The sequence below is a fragment of the Anopheles funestus genome, chromosome 2RL (genome assembly GCF_943734845.2).
Source record: "Anopheles funestus chromosome 2RL, idAnoFuneDA-416_04, whole genome shotgun sequence".
NCBI classification, from domain to species: Eukaryota; Metazoa; Arthropoda; class Insecta; order Diptera; family Culicidae; genus Anopheles; species Anopheles funestus.
In genome coordinates this window covers 41,127,051-41,152,738 of record NC_064598.1, presented here as the reverse complement: position 1 = coordinate 41,152,738, position 25,688 = coordinate 41,127,051, and the positions used below count along the sequence as shown (strand labels likewise).

At 42.0% G+C, this 25,688-nt stretch overlaps 1 protein-coding gene across 2 annotated transcripts in view; it reads right to left on the bottom strand.

The window, feature by feature from the left end:
• Nucleotides 1-3,292, bottom strand: part of LOC125761700 (protein eva-1-like) — a 105,893-nt gene extending 102,601 nt beyond the window's left edge. Inside the window, exon 1 of one of the 2 annotated variants that reach the window (XM_049423138.1) lies at nt 3,069-3,292. The gene's annotated coding sequence lies outside the window, so the exon portion shown is untranslated. The remainder of the gene's footprint in view (nt 1-3,068) is intronic. The other variant, XM_049423139.1, reaches the window with a different exon arrangement.
• Nucleotides 3,293-25,688: the final 22,396 nt, after the last annotated feature.

The following is a 25,688-nucleotide window of genomic DNA, read 5'->3' as shown; positions in this document are numbered from 1 at the left end:
GAAAATTGAATGAACAGAATTAATACCAAGAATGAGGATCTTATTTAATCTTTAAGAAAGAAAAAAAACCGTTTACGGAATTCCTAACTTTGTAAAACACTGCTACCGCTTCTCTTTGATCCGTCTTTGCCTCAGGTATGTGCATATTTAACAACGTATAACCACACATGAGCGGTTCTCTCGTATCATCCATGCTGGTGCGGCTAGTACCAAAAGCGATGAGAAGAAAAATCATTTAAATCCCAACAAAACCAACCCTGTCTAGACATCAAGTCAATCAAAGGAAATTTGTTTCAAGAATCACCAAGTGAACCGTGCTGTGCGTGCTTTCTTGCGCATAAGATTGAATGAAAGCAAAAAAGCGAATTTTACCAAACATTTTGCCCTACAGAGTTGTAACCTCGCACATGAGTATGTTTGACAGGGGCAAAGTCTCATGACGAGTGGTTACTAAAACGTCAAAACGTATACTTAAAGGTATCTGAAAGGTAGTTCTCTCGCGCACGTTTCCTCATTGATCCGAATATTGTGGTTTTCTCGTGGTACCTTTTCCACTTCCTATAGCTGGCAAATGAAACCCATTAGCCAAAAAAAAAGGTATCCGATACGATTTTGCGTTGGCGCCTTGCAGTCTTCAAACTGTTTGCGTACGTGTCGCTTCTGCTTCTCGCATCATCATTATCATTCGCATCATGATCCTTCCACGTCATCAGAAATCGTCCACCGGGCGACGTTTGGTTCGGTTGGGGTCGCACGGTGCCGGTGGAAGCATTATTGCGCCATTACGGTTATCGTCGGCTTTACGGATGCGTTACCCCTCCCATAATCCTCTCCCCCCTTCCCCGCTACTTGATATCCATCCCAGCATTTGGTTATCCTTCCGTCTCCTTGGTGGCGGTGGTGGTTTAGAAGGCCAACCACCCCGCCCCAAAAAAGGTAAACTCAATTTTTCAAACATTATCCGGCTCGTTTAAGGGGATGAAATATAAATATGGAATGTTTTTTTAATTACATTTATAATCAACATACGCATCATCTCCTTACCGTCGTAAAACAACCTTTTGTGTATCACGGAGGAAGACAACGCTGTTTTGGCTTCGTGCATCCTCGGTTACAACGAAGAAACACCCCAAAAAAAAGGGTTATTCGTTACAGATGAACGAAATGTTTTGTTATCAAAAAACGTCAATCTACGCAATAACGTTATCCATTCATCCGCAAGACAAGACAACGGTGATGAAGAAGTAATTACGCTTAGATTAAACGCATGATATGATTTGCGCAGGCCACTGTGTGGCGTGTGGCTAAATATAATAAATATTTCAATTTTCTATCACAGCATGAGTTTGCTGGGGAAAATGCGTTTCCGCTGAGTGTTTTTTTTTTCTAGTAGTACATACCTCTTTTTTACAACCTCGCGTTCAATGGTGAGCGAAAAGGATTCCGTCTATGGTTTCTCGAAAATATCCATCCGGTGAGTAAATTGTGCGTAACGCATTGAACTATTCGTGAACATTTCTCATCGGAAGTTTCATATTATTTTTGAGGTATATTTCACCATTTCAACTCAAACTTCAAAAGGCCGCTTCGCAAATAACTGCATTATTCAACCATACATAAATCACATTTTTTCAATTGTGTAAACATATTTCATTGAAGAATTCATATAACCAGAGCACATAAGCGAACAAAATGCCACACCAGAACATCAAAGGAAATGGTTCAACAATACGATTCATCACTTTATATTCTCGCAAACATCGCACTCAAATTCACTATAACTTTAATAACATGTCTTTAGAAGATTAAGTTGATATAGGAATTTATCTCAAAGAAGCGACTCATTGCGTCGATTGTTAAGGATCCCTTTTAATTTACTGTATTCCATATGCTGTCAAGGGTCAAAACGAAACAATCACGTTTTATTTTATTTCTTATCACTGTAATACGCACATTTGCTCACTGTTTTGCGGTGTAACATTCCCGATTTAGCACTCCCAAACAAAACAGCACCAGAGTTACATTTGTATGTCATATCCTGTTATCGATCGTTTTGCTCACCGATTCATTTTCATTCGTAAATTAGAAAACACATGGCACATTAACTTTGATGATCTTCCGCGTGATGAACGCCTGTTTGAAGTATTATAATCCAATTTCGTGGCGCGTTCCCATTATGCGGTCGTTATGGGTGTTGTTTTTATTGACCCTACGGCCTGCGCAGGGAAACCACCCTCCCAACCGTACGGGCGGTAACAAATCCCACCAGCCGCCACACGCATAATCGCCCTCCCTCCCCGTTAAGGATTCCAGGGTGCGCGCTAGACCAGTGTTTCAGCTCATGCGTTTTATCCCTTTTTTTTGGTGGTTTCGGGAAGCTGGATGCCCTTATGGCCCTAGGCTACTAAAACCAAAAACACCGTCCAGATGAACCACTGAAGCACCTTTTTTTCACGGACACGAACGAGCCCGACCACGGTCATGTAACACTGTGCGTTGTTGATTTTGTTGTTGTACTAACGGACCCAATTTTGTTTACCACAAAACTCGAATCCTCTGAGGATGGGATGGTTTGATGAAAATTTACTTTTTCCCCAGTTTCCCGGCTGTTTTTGGGAGCCGGCGCGGGTCACCCCAGGAAATGCGGTGGATAAACCGGGAGAAGGGAGGGAACGGTGGAATTCCTTCTGCTTCATTTATTTTTAGCACACATTGCAATATTCACGCGACTCTTGTCTCACGGCGGATGTGATCGTTGGTAGAAGTTGCAGAGAAGTGTGTATACTAGCAGCATTCTTTTCTTTTCCTGTTTTGCAACAGAAACACACACTTCTATGCACACGGATATGTACACATATTCACATTTTCAAACCATGTTGAACCATGTACCGTAGGGAAAGAACCATATCTTTGCCCGTTGTCAATGAGCAAAGCAGCACATAATATCCACCAGATTTTTTTTGCCTTTTTCCTAAAAAATTTACTTCACTCAATTCCGACCGATCACAACCCACAACAGCATATCCTTGACAATGATCTGGTGACTTTGATATTTAATTTCCACTTACGTTTAAAGTACGCTCTTTCAACTGTATTAGGACACGATCTGCATATGCACGATCATCTCCGAATTCCCGCCCGTTAAGCCACACACATTCGTCCAACCGGATCCACCGTATTCGATACACGCACACAGCGCCACCAAAAACAACACGTGCCGTCTCGAACCGAACCGTCGTACGTTCGCAGCAAGACTGACGCCGGTCCCTGCTTGAGATTCCTTCGCTGGCATAGCAATGCTCAAATCACAGCAACATTGCAATCTCCGTTACCATGCGTTACCTGCCCACACTGAGCTGGTGTGGAAAACATAAGAGCATCGAATTCCTGTCGCTCTCAGCGTGGGAAAATGTGTTTCCTTACTTTTATCCCGCTCCCGGTTCTGGTTCTCTTGCTTGCTCCGATGCTCTCAGACGTGCAGAGGTTTTCACTGTAGCGGGTGAATTGAATTTTCGCATTTTCTCAATTTTCTCAATGTTGACGTGTTTGTTTGGTGGGTTGTAGGTCGGGTATTTAAAGGAGCTGTCGGATAGTATACAAAAAAATCATCTCTCACCTCTTTAGTCACGATTTTCCTTTCTGTTGTTTTATGCTGTGCGTTTTCTGCCAGCATAATACTGACAGCATCGCGAGGTAAAAATGCGCGCTCATACTCCACTCTCGCGGTACGATACGCGGAGGGAAAATTTTTGCGCTCGCTGAAAACACACTGGTCCGCAAAACGTTCCTAACTGTCAGCCAGGTTCTTTTTCCTATTAGGAGGAGTGTGATTGTTTTCATTCGTTTCCAGCCCTTTTATACCATTTCCCCGCCCCGGGGGAGGGAATGACCCGGCGGGGTTGCAAAGGATGGGAGCTTTTATTTCCGGAACTCCCTGGCTCCTTATCGTCCCAGCGCGAAAGGACACAATCATTACAAATACGGTTTGAGTGATAGATGCACATGCATTTTTGAATGTGAAATTTTCACACCCGTGGGGGAAACGATAAAGTTTATGATGATAAGCGGGATTGGATTTAAGCTTCATACACTTGTACGGTGTTGGTATTCGATGAAACGTAACGATGCTTCAACAAACAAAAGATTATGCGCTATTAACGATGCTTATTGCAACAAACGGTTTTATTCTTTGTGGTGCCAGGTTACAACATGACAATAAAGGATGTTTTCCATACAAACAAACCTGGGTTCCGATTATTCTTTCATTTTAAAAGTATGCTAATTGGTTTTAAAGTTGTCTATCGTTCTACTGGAGTAACTGAGTAATTTGAGTAATTGGAGTAATTGAATAATGCATAAAATTATATAAATTTAGTAAAATACATCTATTACGTAGTTTTCATAATATTGAAATATATATTAATTATTTGTTCAGTGTTTATAATCAATCAGTTTTTATAATTGAATGAAAACTTATTTAATCAATATGATCAAATTTTGCCAAGTAACTTTGATATTAAAAAATCGATAGATAATTTAAAATATGTTAAAAAGATATAGTTAATAAAAAAACAATTTAACAAAATTGTAATAATGCAAAAAAGTTAGTTATTTTAATTTAATGAACCAAATTTACACCTGGCTGACAAATATGTAAAACAAATTTCTAAAAATGTACAAAAACAAAGAAAACATAACAATAACTGTTTTTTAAATTATTTAGCTGTTGAAGTTAACAAACAAACACATAAATGCATCAATAAGCAGATAAACAAATAAGTAAATGAATAAATTTCTTTCATTCCTATTGATTGTTTCCTACACCTTCAGTCTACTTATTTAATCATTAAAACGCAGTTGCCTGATAGATAAAAAAATCATAAAAATGCCATTAACTTGTGCTTAAAGAATCTATTAATTATAATATAAACAAAGAAAACAATTGATAGTACAATATTATGTTTTTATATTATGTCGGGCCTTTACTTTAAGCCTTTTTATTTTGTACAAAATTGTGTATCCAGGTTGGTAAAATGTAGTAAACAAACGCTCAATCGCTCTATTACCATTGGCAGTAACTCACAATCAATCTTCTGTTTAAAATACAAAACGCTTGTGCTTCAAATTAAAACCGAAATACTCAAAACGTAGACCATAAGAAGAGCAACAACGAAAAAAATCCAAGAATAGTAAATATGAAACGCGATGAAAAATGAAGCGTTACTACATTGGCTACAATATCGGTTTTTACTCACTCATCACTACCGCTTTTACACTCATCACTGATCGCACCAGTGCGTGAAGCTGTGTTTTACTGGTTTTCATTAATATTTATGTTCATCTTCTTCCTCATTGGCATAAGCCCGAAAGTGAGGAAGAAATGTTGACTGCAAAACATCCCTATTTCTTGCGCACATGGTCGATACGTCAAACTGTCGCTCGGTGGAGAGCGTACAGCATCATTTTGCCACTATTTTGGTTTGCCGATGGCCTTGACCGGCGCCAGCATCACAAAAAAGGATCTCAAAATTTCCATCCTTTCCTCAGGATAGAATATGCTTCCACAACAAGCAAAGAGTGGCCCTCTTTTGTGATCCACAATGAACAACGTCGCTTTTTTGAAATAAAAACTGCTACAACAAAGTGTCCATCATGGCATGGAAGCATACCATTTCCATTGCCTTCGTACGATTGTTCCATTTCAGTTCGTCTGGAACCAGTTCGTGCGGGCTGCACACAATCCGAAACCGTTTAAAATACTCGTTCAGCACCTCGAGTTTTCCTGGTTCACTGTGTTACGTACGGTAGCAACACTGCAACGAGTGTGCAATCGAGACAAATGTACACTCAAGTAGCAAGCAGCACAGTGCACTGTTTCCACAAACAAAACAGTAACCATGTAGTGCACCCAGATCCAACCCTGTCATACGGATGTAGTACAAATGCAACATACCAGCGGAGGAAGCGAATGAGACAGATCGTGTCGAATGAGGGAACGTGCGACCGAACGATACATGCAGCTGGGGTGAAACAAATGGTTTAGTAACATCGCGTAAGTGCGTTCCAGTTCATTGTTTGATGCTACGCATCAACAAAGTTTTCTTCGTGCATTTTGTTCTATTTGTGTGACACAACTGAAGTATGTTGATTTTAATTTTAAATTTTAATTTTTTTAACATAATTATACTTCAAAATTGGATGTAACTCATCTGAAACTAATCTGAAAAAAAAAAACAATAAATTTATGAAAGAAAAGCTTTGCTATCTAACGAATCCACTCAATTCCGCAATTCCTCATTTCTTTATTTTTTTTCCAAAGCACAGCTAATCTTCACTCCTACACCATTATCAACATTTGTTTAGAAAAGGTCCGTATTATCATCCCATCCTGCCGGAGGCTTTGATTATGCTACCATCGTGACAAACGATCGTACACTTCAGGCGCCGCATTATTCAAACAGGCACAACTTCATACTTACTTCGCCCACTGCTCTTTATCCCTATTGACGAGCTATTTGCTCTCTCCCTCACACATGGCACGATTTGAATATCCCAGCTTCCAGCAGCAAAAAAGGGGTTTCGTTCCAGATGCATCACATGCACTACAAACCGTACAAAGTGCAGTAGGCAATCACTCATCGCAGGCTATGGCTTCCAAGCAGCGACGGCTTCAAACCACAATGTCTGGCATTGGGCAACCTGGATCTCACAGGCCCTTACCCTTCGCAATCCGCGATTGCGTCGGAAAAACCACGAAGTGAATCTAGATGGCTGACTAATGTGCAAACGGGAACTGAAGGATGGTGTGATTCGATGCATTTTCGTGTTCGAGATGCTACAGCTCTTGGGGAGAGAGAGAAAGACGCACAAAGCGGATGAAACTGAAAACTCCGTTAATTTTACCATAGTACCCGAAGAACTTGGCAATGAACCTTCGACCCTTTACCGTCTAGCCGGTCTTCCTGCGCTGGTGAAGTGAATTGATGCGATGCTTCTTCGAAAAAAAACCACATACACACATACACGCATGTATGCACACTCACAACAAACCCATCAGCCACCAAACATTGACGGACTGCAACGATGATGGCAAAGTGATCCACTCTAAATCGGTAACCCGAACCACCGTCACGGAACCAGCCGGTTGCAGGGTATAGTGGAGAAGATTTGGAAAAGTGCGCTTGAAAATGTCACGCCAGAAGCTGATGCTCTTTGGTTTCGGCTGGTGTTGGCGCTTTAGACCGGGATGCGTGATTTTCCAGCAATCCAGTGTTGGAGTTTTACGACTTTGAGCCAGCTAAAGTTGGGCCAGAAGCGAAGGCTCACCAAACGAAAGGGAACGATGTACGATGCTAATGCTTGCGTCCATGTTCCAGATGCCGCACACATGTGTTCTTAATCATTCACAGGCCGTACCGAGGGCTTTATGATCTTGCAGACCCGATGCGTCTGGCATTGTAGGGTCGTGGTAAGCACCTCGAGAAACCGAGAAACCGAAGCGAAAGAAAAGAATTATCCTATTTTTAGACCATTTCCGACTATGAGCACTGCCGCACTTAACATCGAATGCCAAAACACGCGGGTGGTTAGGAGGCGCCGGTACACGGCCTGGCTGGAAGATGGTTCTTTGTACAAGGACGGTTCATGCCAACCATCAACCAAACGTTCGGTTCCTTTGAACGTACGCTGTACGAGCCGAACCGAGGGCCGGAATGTCGTTCTTGTCAAATAAGTAGTTTTATGGTCTACTTACATCGGTTCAGCATTTAGTTTTAATAGATATTTCATTGGCTCATTTTTCTTCCATCCAAGAGTTCCCGTTTGCTGGGTGGATGAAAAAAAAATCGGAAGCATCAACAAAAAAAAAAACGCCACCAACAATGTCACCCGAAAATGGTAGCCCCAAAATACCGGAGGGAGATACGAGAGCACGTTCTTAATAGACGCCAGACTGTCAGGCCATCGTGCCGAACGGCTTCGCGAGCCTCGTAATTGGGCACGCTTCTCTAATTAGACGATGTTCTTGTGGTTCGCTTATGGTGTCACCCTTCATCCGGGTACGGTTCGAGTAGCGCTTCATCGGACGTGGGACGTGATTCTTCCATCGATTGAAGGTGACGTATATGTCGATAGGCAGATAAAATTCGAACCATTGTCATTCCTTGCCCAGCCAATCGCACCGTGATCGTGATGTTTGGGCGCCGTGTTTAAAGTGCAGCAAATCTCGTATCTTTTGAATCTCTTCTACCCATTGGTACCATTTTAGGATGCAATGCACGACGCAGAGCACGAAACGAACCGTGTGTAGTTGTCCCTAGCATGCTTTGCACAAATTTCAAGCATAGGGCAAGCGTCTTGACCGAAGCAAGGTAATTGAGGAACGATCTTTCAAACGAACGAATCACATAGATCACATGCTAATGAAGAAAAAAAACTCTTCTTCAGTAGGGTCTTTAGTTTGAAACAATGAGAGCCCGAAGTGAAAAGCTTAAAGTATGTCGTCAGACTGCTTCACCGGAAACATATTTGTCCGTATCGAGTGGAATGGTACGCCGCTTTGATGTGAATGCAATTTTTGCACGTGTATTATAGGTAGCTAGTGTTCATGTCACAATGCTTTGATGTGTTTGCTTTATGATTTCATTGCTGAATAGGTTCTTGAGTAGTTTAAAGTGCATAGCTTTTGTCATTGGAAAATATTTGATAGTAGCAGTTAAAGTATTTTATTGGAAATAAAATAAATTATTCAACAAACAACAGGCTCAAAATTGGGAGGAATCCAAAAATAATTTATATTTCATATATTTTAACACATCTTTTGTTTAAATTACATAAACCAAGTAATATTGGCTGTATATTATGGCAATGGCAATGAAATACAGAATTTCGAATAGTTGCATTCAAATTTATTAGCTTTACACCGGGGTTTAAATTCCGGGATTTAAACTAATTACTGCAGTAGAGTGATTTAAATTCAAAAAGAGTATCAAAGCACTTTCTCACTCTTATTGCGTGACGCAAATTAGTGAGTCATTAGTCGACAGAGAAAGAGAGAGTGAGTAAAAACGCCAAGGAGTAGTTAAAGGATTAGTTTAGAGTAATATTTTTATGACTCTCACAAGAGTCAGTAAAGAATCAAATCCTTATAACCACTCTTTCCCTCTGTTTCAACTCTCTGTAAAGAGTGAGTATTCTCACATCTAGTCCCGTCCGTAAAACAGTTGTACGTTCGTTTTTTTTGAGTATAAAAGAAGATAAATAGAAGATAAATACGAAGTAATCATACACATTTTTCACGAAAGTTTCATACTTTTCACACTGTCATACATTTTCAGAATGCTTTTATAAAACATTTTACTTTTTGGCATGCAACCTCAAGATGTCCTTTCTATGTCTTTGGGATACAGTCCAGATGGGATTTGATACACGGTAACCGGTCGGTTCCAGAACATTACAGAAAAATCCAGAAAAATAGTTCTGCTTTATTTTATAGAGTCATTCCAAACTTTTTTACGAAATTCTAAATAAATAATACAAAACTGCTAAGCATTTTAAATTGCTCTTATCGACAGATGGAGATAGAGAAATAAACCAACGTCCTTGGTAAAACAACGATTCAGCCGGAACGGGTATCTAATCGTACCTGGGCAGTAACTCCGTTCGTAGAACTAACTATCCTGGAATTGGAAAATAAAACCAACGATAGCCAAAAAATGGCCTTCCAACAGCTCTTGAGGTTTTGAAGAGCAAACCAAAAAAAGGTCAAACAAATACAAATCCATCAAATGAATGCATTCAAATTAAACCCTTCTGAATGATACATTTACCTTTTTTTTTGTTTGTAATACATCAATACCTGGTGTAATTTTCTCAGTACTCCTGTCTTTTATTTTTTAATCCGTCAAACAGTCTGCACGGTTTTTCATTTTAATAATCATACCAGAAAACACTTCCCTGTTTGGACGAATTCTATTAACAGCATTATGCAAAAGCAATCCTTCCCTAAAGCAGTCGCAGGTTCGGAATCGATTTAACGCTGTAAAAAAAAAGTAAAACCAACAACCAGGATCTTCCCCGGAGTGGAATTGTGTGTGTGTGAACGGGCGCGCTTTTTTTTTATTCCCGTTCCACCCAACTACCTTCCGGATATCCTTCCGATGGTTGAGAAAACGGACCGATCTGGTCTAGTGCGAGTAAAGAGAAAAACGGTATCCTGGTGGTCGGTGGTTAAGGGCAAGAGTAGTACAGCTTCTGCGTGAAACCGTGCGATCCAGGCAAAGGCAAAATCATTCATCCGTTCGATTCCCCCGTTCGGTTTTCCGGAAGCTCATGTTCAATTATGAAAACACACTCGTGCCGGCCGGGTTGCTAAAGTGGGTTGAAGCGCTATAGGGGGTGATACTAACACACACACACACACACACAAAAAAACCACCTCAAGCCCAACACTGAAGTAGCAGAACCAACAAGCGTGCCAACAATTCGCTTGTTGTTAGCGGTGGAATGGATAATGGGAGTAAGTGTTCGGGAAGAAGAACATCACAGCAGCAGTAACAACAAATAGGGTGCAACAGCAAAAAAAAAGAACGAGTTCACGGACAGCTGCATAAAAGGAGCCGATCAACGGTTCCCCACGGATGGATGGACCGGACGTTCCGCCAGGACGGAACGAAAACCGGCCTCCGGTTCCAGGTCAGTGGTTGAGCGACTCTTTTTTTTTCTCTCCCTGTAAATCCATCTCTCAACCACACCAAGAACTCCAAACCATTTACCCTTCCCGGTTTGGCTGCTAAGCCAACGTCATTACACCTTCGTACAGATTCGCACGCACACACTTAGGCCACAGTTCACTCGAACACCCATCCACACACACACACACACAGACATATAGTTACGCGTACACCCACAACTCTTATTCACTTTTGAATCCCTTTCACCTCGTATAGCGTCGAGTGTCCTTTGAAGTCTTTAGCCCGTTTAGCCCAACCACTCCGCTGCCCCGACCGCCGGGGGTTCGTCGTCGGTTTTATCACCGTTCCGCTGATTGTTGGATGGGAAAAATCCAGTCCAGTTAGTCCATTCCGTGGGTCGTACAGCGAGACATACGTTACATTGCCTGGCGTCAGCACGATCTGCTCCGTTTCACCATACGGAAAAGCGACCAGCACCGAACAACGATTCTTTGTAATGGCCCCATTATAGGGCTGTTGCGTGGGCCGTTTGTGGGTGATCAGCTCTCGTTCGTACTCGAACGGCTTTGGCAGCGCTAGACATCGACTCCGAAAATCGACCGGGTTTTTGTCGACGGGACGGATGCGGCAATGAAATGTCTGTTCAAGTACATCCCAGTGCTTCCCCGGCATGCTACCGGTGGATGTATCTTCCGGCGTGGGTTTAAGTAACGCGAAACGAACCGCCTTGCAGGCTTGGTCCCGGGCCCAGGGTTAATATTGTTTGGAATTGAGTTTCGTACGTTAACCTATTTGCATACCGGTGGTTGCATGCCCGTTGCTACGGCCCGACGACCGTCACACACGGATATGATACATCCTTTCAGCTTCAAACGACAAATCCCTTCTGGGGCAGCATGGAATCTACTCACGCCCGTTTCGCCCTGTCCGCATCCCACTGTTGTAGGGTAGAATGAGTCTAAATTAATCACGGCACGGTAGATGGCCAACCATCGACAATCTCCCTTGTGTGCCTGATGGCAGCGAGATGGACGATGGGCAGAAATCGTTAGCTTTGCATGGGTCGGCAAATTATCCCCCTTTCCCTTTCGCTTTTTACAGTGTGGTCTAGTGCCATCGGGTCCCAGGTTGGAACGATGTGTGAAACCCGGTACCAAGGGTACGAAGGTAAACATCCTAAACACGGAAGAGATTTCAACCCGGGGTTGTTTATTAATTGCCTGCACTATCACGCGTGTGTCTGGCACAGCAATGGATGCACTTCCATCTAAAGTTGACGCTAACCCAACCCATGTCATTGTTAGTCATCTAGCGTACACCAGGAAAGTGGACGGAAATTAGTTGTTGAGAAAAAAAAAACGGACCGTGCAAGGGGATATTAAGGCATCTGGTTACAGGAATTGCTTAAGTAAAGGTTTGATTAAAGCTCTCAATAACCTGCAAAGAGATGAAACTATGCATTTTTAAATCGATAACCAGCTTATAGACATGTTCGTTAGAAAAATGATAAAAAATTGTGTGAAGTTTATTTTTTTTGATTTATGTATGTGTTTGTTTATTTATTTATTATTTTTTTTATCTATTTGTTTATTTATTAATTAATTTATTTGTTTATTTAGTTATTTATTTATTTATTTGTTTATTTATTGTTCTTTACGAAATAAATAAAAAAAATGTGAGTTAGCAAAATAAAGTTATTCATCAAAACGGTCAGGTCTTTCTTCAAGAATAAAAAATTAAGTTATTTAAAAACCTATTATTTCATTATAGAATTATATTCTACATATATTTACAAATTGTACTTTAAACAAGCGAAATTGTAAATTAACAAACTCAAACGTTTTTGTGTACAAAATGTGAAGCTTTTCCCTCAAACTTGCTTATTGAATGACACAAATTATTAATTGAAATTTGATCCAGCTCCATTCGTAGTTCAATTTTGTTCTTATACTCTACCATCATAAATGCCATTCTTGATAATTGAACATTCCAAAAAGAAATAAAACAAAACTAAAGAGGGAAAATAACCTTTACTCTACTGTAGCGGAACGATACACTGACAAGGAACAGCGATATTCCCTCCATTTCACCGAGGGCTATTTTATGGGCAAACAAGAAACAAAAACCACACACGCATTAAATCTCCATCGACGGTGAGATGGAGGATGCTCGTCGTGTAAATAGAAGGCAAACCATGGTGCGGCTCGTGCCGTACCCGTTGCTCATGCAAGCGGTTCCTCCTTCCAAATGGCCTACCACCGGATCGGTGCACTCAGGCCCTGCATGGCCTACCGACCCGACCCCGGTTCCGATTCGTCTGAATACTATGATTGATTGTTTCGATGATTGATATCTCTGCCTGGAAGGGCACAGACAGCTCCACAGGCCTGTAACGGTAGAAAGCCTGGGGCTCCACCATAAGGATCGATTTCGGCCTGTGTTGCAGCTGAGATCAGTGTTTTATTATTTTCGTTTTTTTTCTTCTTTGCTGTTCTTCCGTAAGTCTTCATCTTTTCCTCCGTACCGAAAACCGTACCTTTACTGATTCAAAGAATTGTTGTAAAAAGGGCGGTTTAAGTCATCAAACCATCTGCGATGCGATCTGGATGATATGGGATGTATGTTTTTCTTTAATAGTAAACTGTCAACCGTAGTAAACTAGTGCCAGAGAAACAATTTAGAGGGCATAGAAGTATTCATAGGTTGCATTTCTTCTCTTCGTTATTACATGGAAAACAGTTTCTACGTCTACAGAAGAAATGATTTTCTCATTATTGTATTAACATTACATTTTGCTAGATTAACGTAAGTCAAGCAGTTGGGAAATTGCTATGAAGGTTTACTACTATATAATTCAATATAGGGATCACTCTTCTTCATTAGCTGTCTTTTAGAATGTCCATAAGTCACACAAAGAGCGAAGAAGTGGTTTACAAATACAAATAATAAAAATGATCAGATTTTCTTCAATTTATCGAAAAACCTCCATCCATCAATTTGAAAACTTCATCTGATCGAAAAGCTAGTATATCAATATGAGAAGAATTCTATTGCAGTATAGAGTCATGAAATCATAATTTTTTTGACAGTGATTTGCTATTATCTATGCAATTCATCTTGAGAAGAAAGACAGCTATCATTTACAAAATGCCATTAACTACAAGCCGTGTTATCTCATATGTCAACATCATGTTTAGTATACGAAGAAACTGTTAATGATAGAGAAACTTCAATTATAAATTATGCAGGATGGCAAAACAATTTGTGGGTGACCTTTACTATGGTCTTGAAATATCAAGTCTTTGACATGCAAATCTTGACTTACGCTGATGGAAAAGTTTATTGAAAGAGTCATAAAAAATCCGCTTTCTTAGTTAAAATTGTGTTTCGACTAGGACTGATTCATATTTCTAATAAATTAAACATTGTACCCAAAAAAGATTTCTCTATTCTAAAGTTTGCTAGTCTGTCAATACGGCCAGACCGTTTTACCCGAATAAAAAAAAAGTTTCCTAGTGACACCAGGAAAATGATACCATTCTACCCAGTGCAACGAAAAATTGTTCCTACCTAAAAAAAAAGTTTACAATTAAATTGAAACTGATGAAGATTAACGTTCTGAAACAGGCAGTTTATTTACAGCGTTTGGCAAAAATATATAGGTACTTTCATGCTATGTTCATGAAACGTTCTATCTTCCTTCCCGGCAATGAACATTAAAAATACAAAACATGTACGAGCAAGGAAGGGGGGAAAGAAAAGCCTGAGATAATTCAACCTGACGCTGATTTTCAATGACCCAAAAGGGAATGATTTCGATGTTACGAGTGAATGAAAACGGGGACAAAATGTGGGACAACAACAACAAAAAAAACAAAAACAGTTGAAACTTAACTCGGTAGCGAGCTTGAAAGCGGAAAAAAGTTGGTCCCTAGCATGCGCGCAAAAATTTATAAACTTTCAATGCCCCATAACCAAATTGATCGTCGGCCCGTGGGACACATATTGTGAGGCCCGTAACGAAGGCGACCGTGGGCGCATACTGTCGAATTTGTTGTACCAGGCAGCACCGCCGGAAGCCCGTTCGGTCAACATGAACACATCGTTTACAGGCTGATTTGGCAAAATAAAATAGAATAGAAAGATTTTCCACCAAGCTCATAAATAAATTGGTCTACACTTGTGAGTTGCGTTTATATTTGTTCTTTAAAGGAAAAACAGCCAACAAAAAAGTAACAACAGCAACGCTCTATTATTTCATCCCCTGGCATGGGTTCGGTGGTGTGGTATAAAGGTTCTACTTTGTTTTTGACATGCTCCAGAGCATCCGTCTCTAAGTACCTTTCCGGTATTTTTTTTAAGATTTTTTTTCGAAACCCTCGGTGCTGTCATCAATTATTCTCACTCGGTAAATTATACGGGATGGGGTTTTTACCGCACCGAGCCCAAACTCCCCCGAACCCCCGTGCCGCTTGAAAGGCACCGGGGACATGGCGGTCTCTATTGGCGGTGGAGAAAACTTTCATTGAAGTGATTTTTCTTAACCCTTCACCGATGCGTTCTAGACGAAGGGAGTCGAAATGTTCTCCCAGTTTTCTTTAACATTCGAAGCACGGTATTAAGGAAACTGGGCGAACAGAACCACCAACCACCGACACGTGGGGGTTTACTTAAACCTTCCTTCAATCTGCTTTCTTTCTACTTCTCAGAATGAGGAACTGTCCGCACCCCTCCCATGGAATCGTTTCTTGGTTTGTTTAGTGAGAATGAAAAATAAACATTCAATCTCGAGTGTCTCGTGCTCGAAAATGAACTTGTAAGCCAACCATTACCATCGCCACAAAACGGTTATCCTTGCTGCGACGAAGACGACCAAACACCAAAACCTTCGTCTCAAACAGGCAAATGTACGTGTTCTTGTCGTGTTGTGGCTAACGGGGGAAAATGGAAGTTCCGAACAGCTTTGTCCCGACTCTGTTTGTTCGGCCCTTCTGTCAGTTTTGAACCGGCATTCAATCCTTTTCCGTTTTGTTTGCCTCACCATAGTTTAGCAGTAGTTTTGTGCATCGAGACGGCTTATTTTACACGATTTCAGGAGTTGTTTTCCATGACCTTTAGCTTAAGGTTTGCTTCGGTTAAAAGAATGTAGAAGTTGAAGTGGAAATCAGTTTTCTCATTGTATAGTTTTTAGTGAAAAAAATTGTTACCACTCTTAATCATTAGAAGCATATAAGAGATCGTAAATTAATAGAGCTTTAATGTTTCTGGAACAAAACTTTGGATAAATATACTTTCTATTGACACTTATGTTATTCCAACTATTGATAATTCATAACATAGATTTATTTCTTACAGTATAGTACAGTGTTCTATAGTACAGTGTTTTATGTATTTCTTTCCAAAATATTCAAATTGTACGATATTGATACAATTAAATAAGTTTATGATTTACATTCTGTTGTCTGTGTTTGTAGCCATACCGCACTGATATGGGTATGGATCCGAAGCCTCTAAAAGGATAATATAGGCACTCCATACCCTACTCCGACTCAATACGTCCCCGTCGTACAGAATGGTAACATATCTCTCCAAATATCTGAGCTTGGGTATACGGGGAAACCCAACCCCTTGGGAAGATGGGGTATATGGCTAAATTGAGCGGAGGGGGACAGCCAGCGTCTGTTCTCCATGTTAGGGGCGGCTGGATGTCCCTTCTGTCCTGGCACCCTACGGGACTTTAAACAGCTAGGTTGCGTAGGCCCTCCGACGAGACAGGGGGTTGGGGGAGAGGCCTTGCAAGCTACCCCCAATATAATTGCAACGGAAAGTAATCAAGAAATTTCGAATCGGACCGCTGCCCACAACACGACGTCAAGATCGTCATCGGAGACTTTAACGCTCAGGTCGGACGGGAGGAGGCATACAAACCCATGATAGGTAGTTTCAGCGCCCACCAGCTGACAAACGACAATGGGCTCCGCCTAATAAACTTCGCCTCCTCCAAGCACATGACCATTCGCAGCACCTTCTTCCAGCACGCACCACGCTTTAGCTACACCTGGAGATCACCACAGCAGACATATTCCCAGATTGACCACGTTCTCATCGATGGAAGGCACTTCTCGGATATTATCGACGTACGTACGTACAGGGGAGCAAACGTCGACTCAGACCATTTCCTGGTTATGGTTAAGTTACGCCAGAAACTGTGCGCAGCCAATAAGCTGCGCTATCAGCCCACCCCAAGGCTCGACATAGATCGGTTGCGGCAAGCTGATGTGGCGAGGGACTTCGCGACCACGCTAGGGGAAGCGTTGCCGGAGGACACCACCTTCGAGGCGATGTCCCTCAATGATCATTGGCGTATGATGGAACAAGCCATCAGCAGCACGGCCGATCGAACTATTGGCCGCGTAACACGTAACCGGAGGAAGGAATGGTTTGATGATGAGTGCAGGCAAGCACTATCCGAGAAGAACGCAGCGCGTACTCGCATGCTCCAGCGCGAGACCAGGCAGAACGTGGAAGACTACAGACGACTGAGAAGGCAGCAGACCCGACTCTTCCAGGACAAGAAGCGCAGCTTCGAAGAGTCGGATGAGCAACTTATGCAGCAGCTATCCCAGTCGGGGGAAACTCGTAAGTTCTACAGGATGCTGAATGCGGCACGAGGCGGTTTTACTCCCTTAACCGCTATGTGCCGCAACGAGGAGGGAGATATCCTGTCGGACGAGCGAGAGGTGATCTACAGGTGGAAGTGCTACTTCGACAGGCACCTGAACGGAGCAGATGCAGGGGAGACCTCTGCAGGAAGCAGAGGAGAGCAGTATTGCGACAGCCAGCAGGATGACGAAGTGCCCCCGCCATCCTTGGACGAAGTCATCAGTGCCATCAAACAGCTGAAACGTAACAAGTCAGCTGGCAGCGATGGGCTGGTGGCAGAATTGTTCAAGATGGGCCCGGAGAGGCTTGCCGCGCATATGCATCGGCTGATCGTAAGGATTTGGGACCAGGAAGAACTACCGGACGAGTGGAAGCTGGGTGTCATACACCCAGTGTACAAAAAGGGCGACAGACTGGACTGTGCTAACTTCCGAGCCATCACAGTCCTGAATGCTGCCTACAAGATCCTGTCCCGAATACTGTTCTGCAGACTTGCGCCCCTTGCCACAGATTTCGTCGGAAGCTACCAAGCTGGATTTGTTGGAGGCAAATCGACCACCGACCAGATCTTTACTCTACGGCAGATCCTCCAGAAGTGCCGAGAGCATCAGATCCCCACGCACCACCTGTTCATTGACTTTAAGGCGGCCTACGATACCATAGATCGGACCGAACTATGGAACACCATGCAGCAGTACGGATTCCCTGGGAAGCTGGTACGGCTGTTGAAGGCCACGATGGATGGGGTGCAGTGCAAGGTGAGAGTATCGAACATGCTGTCGGAATCGTTCGAATCTCACCGGGGTCTGAGGCAAGGGGACGGACTCTCCTGTTTGCTGTTTAACATCGCTCTGGAAGGTGTCATGCGAAGCGCGGGCTTCGACATCCGGGGCACGATTTTCACCCGTTCTCTCCAATTCCTCGGCTTCGCGGATGACATCGACATCATCGGACGGACATCTGCGGCGGTGTGCGACGCGTACACCCGACTGAAACGCGAGGCCGACAGAATTGGATTGAGGATCAATGCGACGAAGACAAAGTACCTGCTTGCCGGAGGCTCTGACCGTGATAGAGCCCGACTCGGGAGCAGAGTATCAGTTGACGGCGACGATCTCGAGGTGGTAGAGGAGTTCTGCTACCTTGGTACGATCGTAACTTCGGACAACAACATGAGCAGCGAAATCCGAAGGCGCATTGTTCAGGGAAATCGTGCCTACTACGGGCTCCACAAACTCCTGCGATCCAGAAGGCTCCAGCAACACACGAAATGCACGATATATCGCACACTGATACGTCCGGTAGTCCTCTACGGGTACGAGTCCTGGACTCTGCTAACGGAGGATGCCAATGCACTCGCTATTTTCGAACGGCGGGTGCTAAGGACTATCTTTGGCGGTGTGTGCGAGCAGGGCGTGTGGAGAAGGAGAATGAACCACGAGCTAGCTGAGCTGTTTGGCGGTGCAGATATCCTGACGGTGGTCAAAGCCGGAAGGATACGATGGCTGGGGCACGTGATGAGGATGCCGGACTCATGCCCCACCAGGAAGGTGCTCGTCAACGATCCGTTCGGCACGAGGCGGAGAGGAGCACAGCGAGCTCGTTGGCTGGATCAGGTGGAGTCAAACCTGTCGGAGATCGGATGCAGCCGTGGATGGAGGACTGCAGCACTGGACCGAGTTTCCTGGAAACGGATTGGCGACCAGGCCATGTCTACGCGACGTGCTCGACCATGAGCAGGCCAGAAAAGAAGAAGAAGATGATTTACATTGCGACATTATATTACTATACATTATTACATTAGACTATATTATAACCACATTTTTGTTGAATTGTTTGAACTGAATTGTTCATATCTTTTCAAAACCATAGAAAACAAAATTCAAAATAAAGCTTACACAATTACAAATAAGCAACGAGAAATGTATTACCTGGTAATTCCTTAAATTACCAGTTTCTGGTTTCTGTGGATGCACTGTTAATTAAAATCCGAAAATATATTTCTTTCTGAGTTTTAATTGTTAGCTGATTCCCTGGAACGGTCTACAACTTGACAAAGAATGTTAAGTATTTCGATCAAATTTTCGACCAAAACTCTACCCCAGTTTCCAACATTGGGGTCTATGATACCTTCCACTAGTTTTTTTATATGGACTTTGACGTTTGGCGGCTTATTTGCTGCATGTTTTCCATACAAACAGCTCAGCAAAATAAGCCTGCGTATTTCAGATTAGAAAATCTTTCTAATGTTAGTTTCGATCAGCTGCTCGACAAATGTCAAAACAAGGCATTTTTCTAGCAGGTCTGAAACAGGTTAGGCCATATTTGATTCGGCTGAATGTTGATTGTATTTGGATTTAAAACAACAACGAAATTACATGAGTTTAATTATGTTCAGCTTTTTATGAAAAATAATACAAATTTTTACTTGTGCTATGCCTATATTTCGAACTACATTTCGACGCTGTAATTCGTGTTTCGTTAAAACGCGGTTCTACAAAAATGCAGCCTAATGTAATTCTTTATGTCAAAATGCTAGGTCCTTGAGGAATCCTTGCATGATGATATTACCTGGCAACAATTTCCCGCTCGATTCTGCTCGATGTTTTGACAGATTCGGGCTAAAAATTTTAGCTTTCTAACTTAAGGTATCATAGACCCCATTACTGGCATGTGTTCATCAAATAAATTAACTTTACAGGCAAATTTTATTGACACAGATATGTCCCACAATGACACCTCAGCAGTTATGTAAAAGGGTAGGTGGAGTTTCCAATTCAATTTGCTTCCTAATGAAGTACCCCGCACATAGCCACTTAATAAATTAAAATCCAACGAATTTGCGTGATGAAATACGATTCCTTTCGTAGGTTTCATCAATAGTTTGTTAATATATTGAGTGTAACCAGTGACGAATGAATGAATGTTATGAAGAATTTTTTAAATTTTTTTTGTAAAATTACTAAATAACCCAAAACATGTTATAACCTTTTTAGTTACATGGTGAGTCTCAAATGAGTCGAAAATTGTGAGATAATTATTTATTTTCGAACAATTATCCTGTTTTTTGTCAAACCCCGTGAAAATTTCTGAATATATTGTTAAAATAGGAAATTACTTTATGTTTTTTTCTGAAATATGGTAGTACTTTAATTCCCGTGCTTTGTATATTTCGATTTTTTACGTTATTTGGCATACCTTGCTTTTGTTTCTGCAAGATAACTAAAAATTTATTTTTTTACGATGAATGACTCTCTTGTTGTACATATGAATTTGATTCCCTTCGATATAGCGAGAATTTTTCAGATTTCTTTTTTTTAAGATTCATTTACTAGCATCCATCAAGGACGCTAAGCAAAACACAATAATTGAGTTGCCTTGTGATTATTATACGCACTTTAACCAAATTGGAGCTGGAAATAAGCCATCATTTGAAAAATCAAAACATTTTCTTATATGTAAATGTCAGTCATATTCATTCTGTTTTACGTAAAACCATTCCATTTAGCATTAACATCTGTAGCGAGTACTTTCAATAACCTGGATCAGATTTATTTTCATGCTGCAACTTATTTAAAATTAGAAAAACAGACGCTTCAATGAAGAGAAATATAGTCTTTTTTAAAGACACCATCAACACCAAATTCCAACAAGTAAACATGGACAGTAAGATGTAGTAAAAGAATACGAAGCAACGCAATTGTAAACAAATTTACGGTTTAACCGTAAATAATTGTTTGGCTTCTAAGATATTTAGAAAATTAAAGTATGGCAATAATTCTTCTATTATGTGTCAAGATTGACCACCTATTTACTATTTTGTGTATCACAAAATGGACCACTTATCACATCAAACTAAAGTCAACTTTATTAGACCGATCCTGTCTTGTGTGTGTGTAACAAGTAACGTAACAGCACTCAAAAATACAAAGTAAACTCGATTATTGTACCTTGCACACGAGTACATCCGCATGTCCCGGCACACCCAACACGGTACGGGACCGATCCATTAACTCATCAAAAATACCTTGACGTGGTGAATGACGGGGTAACGCATCCACCTGGTGACACAGGCAGCAACGTATCATAATTTATGACACTGTCAGTTGGCTCCATGAAATGATTCGCACTGAACGTTGCTGTGGTAGACCCGTAATGCTAGGAACCTTTGCCTCGTATGCTTCAACCAATATCCTTATGGGAGGTTTTTTTTATTTATCCATAAAATGATTTTTTTTTTGCAACCCATTTTTGGCTAACTCTTTTCACTTGTTACCACATTCCGTTCCATTCTCGGAAATCTTTAATGTCTGTTTGGGGCCCATCCACACTGGTGCTCGGAAAGAAAGAAATAAAAAACAAAACACTCAAACTTTACCCTCACGCAGCTGTTCCGAGGCAAGGATATTTTCGCTATAATTGCACACTTTCCCGCTTTTCCAAGCGTTTGGATGTGTGAGCGCGCGTACGTACGCGTGTCACGAGGGTTGTCCGCTTTTGGGGCTGAGCGAGTTTGTGTGTTTAGAGTTTTTCCATGGTTCGCTCCAGTCTCCCGAAAACCGGGGAACCATTCAAACCTTTACCGGTTCGTCAGTTTGCTCCGAGAGACAAAGGCACCAAAGTGATTAAAATGCTCGGTTTTCGCCCATCCACTCGCTACGCTGGTAATGTAATGATGCTCAGCCCGTTCCAACATTTTTCATCCTTTCGCCAGGGCAGACCCGGTGTCACGGCATGTTAGCATGTTCCGGTGTGATGTTTATGTTTGCTAATGAAAGCGGCCGTTGGGTCTTCCCTCCCTGACCTGTTTGTAGCGTGTATTTGCTTTTTTCTGTTTTATTTTTTGCCACACAAATTGTTGTTAACGTTAGGGTTAGATGACGGGTGTGAGGCCTGTTTAGGGATACGGATGCTCCAGCACAATGGACAGTGACAACTGTGTTTCGCTGATGATGTCCATGAATGAGCATCCGGGGACATTTTAGCGGTGTTTTATTGCTTGTGTTTTTTGTTCCCTCAGTTGCTGGTCACTTTTGCTGGTTTGTTTGATTAGCAAGCTGTACTTTCAACACATGGCTTTAACCCATTTGATGTTGATTACTTCTGGACGCGCAACGTTACTAGCCAATGGCATTAAGTATTCTCTGTGCCATTTGTGTTGTGCTATGGAAAAGGGAAATTAATATAAGAAAAAAAAAATTTCTAAAAAAGCACCAACCGTCACCGTTTTCCTGATTAGTTCAATTTCCACACTTTCAAACAATGTGACAGCATTGTGCGAAGCTTTTGCTGTGAGTTATTTCGAAATGTTTCATTGCGCTGCTGATGAAATATTTCATGAGATACGAAATGAAACTTTTCAAGCTCTAGACGAACGGTGAAACATTTATAGCAAGTTTTTTATACCATACACGAGTTTGGATTTTTTGTAAAAACGTGATTCTAAGCAATTTAAATTTCTGTTATTAGTATGTAATTAAACAAATTTTTAATTTAAATTTTTTTATGCATAATTGTGTGCCGTTGAAAATTTTCAGTGTATCAAATATATCAAAAAATATTTCAAAAGGTCAAAAAGTATGCAAATATACAAGAGCAGTAAAGTATCGAGATAGAAAGCAGATGAGAAAACTTTTCTACATCGGAAATATTTTTGCCCCAAAACGGACAACGATCGAAAGATGAACGGCAAAATAATGTAAACTTCTTATTACGGCTTTCAAATTGAAATTATCTTCACACCCCTTCGGATACACTTCATTAATCCCGACCCACATCACAGCAGCACGCACAACAAAAAAGCAAAACACAACAACAACAAAAAACCAGAACAACACACCATTCTGATCTTACCAATATCGTCCTGAACTGTTGTGGAAAAGCGTATAACTTTTGAGTGCGAAACTTCTCCGATTCACTTTGCGGTTCCGTTTCCTTTTGCTTTGGTTTTGCTAACCACAACCATTTAACTTGCATTTTATGTATTTTTCGTTTAGCAGGGGCAGTCTCAGTGTACACTCCCGCACCCAGCTACAACTACTCTCCGGTGAAACTTTTGCCAAACATTTCCTTTTACATACTTTACTCCCTTTGCTCGCCTTTTTAGGGTGGGTGGGTGAGTGAGATTTTTGTTTGCATATCGGTTTTGTACCAGGATGAGACGACTTCAACGTTATCATTAAGTTACCGACAAATGTCTTTACCATTCGGTACGGAAGCGCCTAGTGCCGACTTAAAACAACAGCGGCTGCTGCAGGCGTAGAGTGAGCGTAAATGGTATTTGCATTGGAGAATTGACAAAAGCTACCATGTCCGCAAGGATTCCCAATTCCTTTAGAGCAAAGGCGTCTAAGACACAGCAGCGTGGACTAGGAACGGAGTAAACAACTAATGACTGTGTGGCGCAGTTTCGTCGACTGCATTTTAATTGCTATCGGAGTCATCTGAAAACGATCTATGGTAGAATTGCTGGAGCGCATCCATTTTCCCGTGCCGTTCCCACATCAATCGCAATAGGTTTCGTGTAATGTGCGAACTGCTCGCTTGTAGAAAACATATCATCTGACACTGTGTCTCACTTCCCCACAAACCCCTAAGCACTTTTAATGCAGAAAAACCCCATTACTCAAGGTTCCAATCCGGCGATTCCACTATGCAAAGTATGCAAAACAAGTGCTTTTGTTAGTGATAGGGCTGCACTCGCTTTCCTCCTCCACACCCTGCCACTAACTGGAGGAGAAGGGGTTCAGGTTCGAGGAACTTACGCCGTATGATGTATTCGCGCAGTCAACTTCAGTCATCTGCAGCCACAACCATAGCTCTCGTCAGCCATGAAAATTCTCAACATAAGAAATGGAAGCAAAACAAACCACACGGGGGCCAACCACACAAGAAAATGGGGACCCATCATCAAATGGGTCTTCAGACGTACAAAGCTATACCCACTGTCGTCGCGCTTGTCTTCTCACTTCTAAGGGAATTAGTCAGCCCCAGAAGTCGTGCTGATGGCATCCCTTTGGGATTTGCACATCTTTCCCTAGCTTCCACACAAATGATACTTCCCCTTCAAACCGTCGTACCAACGCTGGTCACTTCCGGGTACTGCACCGGAAACAGAACGGAATAAGTACTCCAGGTCGAGACAAATTCCAATACAAAACATCTTGGTGGTTTTTTTCTTTTCTTCGTTCCCACCCGCTTTTTAGCCGGGAGCTTCTAGCTTACAACCGTTTCGTTGCCCAGTTTGAAGGTTCGGCGTAGTGGCCGAATGAAGGAACGTTCCGGCATTGGTGTCCCGAATAGCTACACCGAAGGTACCGAAGCCGACCATACCATGCCATCCTTTAGCGCAAGGCAAAAAGCTACAAATCCATTACCATTCTCTCAGCTCCCGGGAGTCGAAATGGCCGCATACTTTGCAAGATGTTTGCCGATTGTCTATGGGGCAGAAGAAGAAAAGAAAACGAATATCACTTTCATCTTCTTCGTGTACTCTCCGTCCAGGGGTTTGCGATCCAGTTGAAAAGTAGCTTCAACTCCACCGTACGATGGAAGTCAGTGCGATGGGGCGTGAGGTGGTACTTTTCTAAAACCAGTGAAGAACGCTTGCTTTCGTGGTCGAAACCGTCCATTCTTACGAGTGCTGGAACAAACGGTGTGATTTCAAGCAAGCTGGACCATTTTTTGCTAATTACAAATACATTATACCGGATTTAACAAGATTTCTTTTAACACTTTTTTTCTTACTTCTTTCTTCCTGCTTCTTTCGGTTAGCCTCGTGTTTGGTACAACTTTTGGCTTTCTTGGCGGCTTGTACATTCCACATGCAGGCATTGCCAGCCCCGTTGCACACCCAAAACGCAAACGTTTAAACATAACCTCAAAATTGTTTCTCAAAAAACCCGATGCGAGATCGTCCCCGTAGAGTAGGTGAAAGCATGGAAACAACCAGACCAGAAACTTGGGAACCAAAGCAGGAAGTTCGCAGCATATACTGTGGCCGTTTTGCTGGTGGATCCGGTGGATGTTGCAAAACCCGGAACAACCACCGGTGGTGCCGCCGGTATTTCCATCTTGTTCGTTGTAATTAATATAAATTGCTAAACTAAGGCAAAGTGGTGTGGTGTACAAGGGTTGTGCCAAGCGTACCGATAGCGTACTGTATGTAGCGTGTTGTTTAGCGTGTGAGCAGTGTGAGACCAAATGAAGAAAGAATGGACAGAATATTTCAATCCATTGTGTTCGAGTGCGCCAACGGGTCTAGAAGCCGGGACAAGCAAAACTTACCGTGTGCTCTATTTATTTTGTTTTAGCTTTATTTTTCTTTTACATGTT